The following is a 3,903-nucleotide window of genomic DNA, read 5'->3' as shown; positions in this document are numbered from 1 at the left end:
GTCTAGCTCCCTTTTTTTTTTTTTGTGAACGGCCGGGCCATTTGGAAATTTTGGACTCTCCATAGTTCCTCCATGGCCCTTGCCGTTCGGCAAGGGTCTAGCCAAATTTTTTTTTTTGAATGGCCGGGCCATTTTGAGAGAGCTTGAAGGCTTTCTTGGATTGGGCCTTCAGCAAGTATGAAGGGCTTGAGGTGGGCTTCGGCAGGTAGGGTTTTGGAGGAGGGGAGTATGTAAATAAGGGGTGGCCACCATGCCGTTCGGCAGTTCTCACTTCGGCACTTTGGGGTAGAAAGTCTTGGAGTGTGCTAGGTCTCCCTTTCCGTGTTGGGTCTAGGTTTTAGTCTAGCAGTTCAGCAAGCGTGATTCGGCAGTAGCGTTGGGCTTAGCAGCTGGTTCGGCAGGCGGCGAGGCAGCTGGTTCGGCAGGTGTGGTGCTGTGCCGATCGGTAGGTTCTGGCCGAGGTGCAGTTGAAGTGCTGCTGAGATCAAAGGGGAGCCGCGACTGATCTTGCCGTTCGGCAAGAGGCTTGGGTCGAAGGGGCTGGGCAGTTGTCTAGGCAGGCTGTGCTGTCCGAGGAGGTTGAAGTGCTGCCGATTGGTCCTGCGGCTGGAGGCTTCGGCAGGGCTGTGCGGCTGCTTCGGCAAGGCGGTTAGGAAGGTCTTCGGCGCAGCAGCTGGTTCTGCCAGCTGTGAGAGGTGCTTCGGCAGGTTGTGTGCTTCGGTATGGTCTCCTTTCCCTCGTATTTCATGCTTGCATAGCCCTTGCAGTTCGGCAAGGGTGCCTTGAGCAGATTTTATTTGGACCGTTGTGTTGATCAAAGGTGATAGGCCCGAACGAAATTGGAGCTAGGCCATTGGCAAGAGCACGGCCGAAAATAGCTGGGCCGAAAAAATAGTTGGGCCGAAAAATAGCTCGGTGTGGAGAGTGGTTTGGCCGAAAAGGAACGGGGTTTTTGTGCTGTCACTTAGCCTTTCGAGTTAGACCCTCCATAAGGCAGGTGAGTTCCCTATTTGTTGCTTCCCGGGGCTTGCCGTTCTGCATGTCGAGCCATGATATATGTTGTGAAATGTATTTGGGTGCCTTGATCAAATTTGGGCTTAGCCTTAAACAAATTACAGCCCTAGCCTTGTAATAGGATTGGGCTTATGAAGTAGGCTAGCACACTTGAAATTTTGGGGTCTCCATTTTGTGTTTGCACGGGCCTTGCCATTCGGCATGGTCCCTAAATTTCTCACAAAAATGATTTTTGTTTCGTTTTGTATAGTTGAAAATTGAATTTCAAATTATGTGTAGGTACAAGGGATTTAGGAGGGAATATGAAAGGGTGCTAGGGTTTGCTCGTGAAACGAGGCGTGGGTACCCTTAGTTGGCTACAAATAGGAACTTGGAGTGGTGAAGGCACCACACTTGAGAAATTGTGAGAAATTGAGAGCAGAGAAAAGATTTCCGCAAGGGTTTTGTGGTGTGCTTGTGCTGAGCGATTTCCGCTAGTTTTGTGTGATGCTTGTGGCTGAGCGATTTCTTGAACAAGTCCTTCGTGGTGGTGCGAACAAGGTTAGACCTCATTTCACTAGAACCTTTGAATTGAAATGTATTGTTTTGCATGAACATGTTGAAGGCTAGGAAGAACACATTGAACATGAGCATGAACATGATGAACATGTTGAACATATGTATGAACATGTAGAATTCTTGCCTGGCATGAAGATTTGGCAAATTTTTGTTGTTGTGCTTCGATCATCTCTGCATGTGCATTAGTTCCTTTTTCTTGTTTGTGCATATTGTAGATGTCTGAAAGTTCTGATAGAGAAAGTCCTGACCCTCCTGCCTTTGGTGGGGATAACACTGAGAGTGAAGAGCCCAGCCAATATATTTGTCCTGAAGAGGAGAGTTCAGGGACAGAGGGTATGGTAGAAGGCATTATAGAAAGTAGGATGATAGGGCGTGGGGCTGAGGGGGGTGAGCCATCAGTAGACTCTGGGTCGGCTGCATATAGGGAGATGCAGAGGAATTACATAGAGTTAGAGGCTATAGCGAACCGGGTTCTAGCCTTGCCTCATACGCAAGAGGTGGGTTCGAGTAACCAGGCGTCACCATCAGGGTCCGTGGGTATAGCTGGGGCTTCAATTTCAGAGGGAGTAGACATTCGGGTTGGTGTCCCATTGCCGAGGCGGAATACGCTTACAAAAGCGAAGTTGGCTCAGCTTCGGACAGACTTCAGTGTGCCAACCTATGTGGGATTGAGGTTACCTACTGCGGCTGATGTAGTCAGATATCCCGCGGATGGCTCCGTGATGATTTTCACGGATATGTATCGACACGGCCTCAGACTACCCTTTCATCCGTGGGTGCAGATGATGTTGGCTAAGTTGGGGTATGCGCCGGGGCAGTATAATCCCAACTTTTGGATTCTTCTTCATGGGGTGTACATCGCCTGGTGGTTGGCTGGGTTGGGGGAGCCAACGTTCGAGCAGTTCATGTACTAGTATTCTATTTCGAAGCAGCAGGGGAATTTTGGCTGGGTACAGGCGAATTGCCGAAAGGCGAAGGAGAGAGGCTATTTTATTGGACACAAGCCCACAACGCAAAAGTCCTGGAGGAACAGGTGGTGCATGGCCTACGGGGACTGGGAGAGTCCTCCAGGGAAGAGCGTTGTCCAACACATTCCTACCCACTTCCAGTCTATAGGTCCTTGGCCCCATTCCTTAAGACTGTTTGATGTTTGATAGTGTTTTGCTGTATCTCTTGTTCTTGGTTCTCTATTTTGTCTGTGCCAGTATAAATGGCTAAGTAGTATCTAACCTTTGGTGCAGGTTCAGTGAAGTGGGGGCCCATCTCCAAGGAGCAGGAAGACGAGGTTCAGTGGGTGAGGGCGCAGCTGTCGGAGACCGAGCGCGAGTGCGGGAACCTAGTCACTCAGAAGAATTTGTTTGAGTCCGGACTCCTTCGAGGAAGTAAGTACCTGGGTCACATTTATGAGTTATGTGCTGGGCCTTTTGTGGTTGTCACTAATGTAGTTGTGTTGTTTGTTTATATAGTGGCTGGCATCATAAGGGGGAGCACGAAAGTGGCCGTAGACATTGATGAGGCCGAGATGCAGAAGCGGCTGAGGGAGTCTCGGGCCAAGAAAGCTGAGAAGAGTGCTGGAAAACGACCCAGGGATGATGATGAGGGTCGGGTCGCGGACGTGCTGGGGAAAAGGAAAGCCTTGGAGGAGGCTTATCAGCATGTGATGGGGTCAGGGCCGAGACTTCCGCCCTTTGATCTGCAGGCACCGCTGAAGCTACCCTTCGGCATGGAGGACGTGTTCGCTGAAGGGGTAGAGAAGGTAGACTTCGGCAGGCTACGCCAGCAGAATAAGGAGGTCAACCTGGCTATGCACCGGCAGGAGGTGCCCTTAGTGAACGTCTTCCTGGAAGGCTTGAAGAGCGACCCTGAGGCTCTGGCGAGGACTCCAGCTTCTTCATTCATTGACCGGGCCCAAAAGACGATCCTCACCTCTGCCTATGTAAGTGTTTAGGCCCTTTTTGAATGTATTATTTTTGTGTGGATTGACTAACATGGTTTTTGTTTTGCAGGCCTTTGGCAAGATGTACGTCAGCATGGCCAAGGCTGACAAGGAGATCCAGAGGCTGAAGAGGCGGGATGAGCTAGCCAAGAGCAAAATGGCGGAGGCGCAGGAGGCCATCCGAGAGAAGAACGCCTTGCTGGTTCAAAAGGCGGCCCTGGCCAAGGAGGTGGAGGAGCTGAAGAGATCGAGGGCCGAGGAGGTGGTTGCTGCCCGAGTCGAGGTGATTGAGTCCTTCCGATCCTCAGAGGAGCTGAAGAGCTATATCATGGACCGGCTGGTTGATGAGCAGCTTCGCTGGGAAGATAGGTTGGTTAGGTTCAACCCCTCGGTTA

Source organism: Prunus persica, chromosome G2 (assembly GCF_000346465.2).
Source record: "Prunus persica cultivar Lovell chromosome G2, Prunus_persica_NCBIv2, whole genome shotgun sequence".
NCBI classification, from domain to species: domain Eukaryota; kingdom Viridiplantae; phylum Streptophyta; class Magnoliopsida; order Rosales; family Rosaceae; genus Prunus; species Prunus persica.
The sequence above is the reverse complement of the archived record's forward strand: the minus strand, read 5'-3'. Positions refer to the sequence as shown.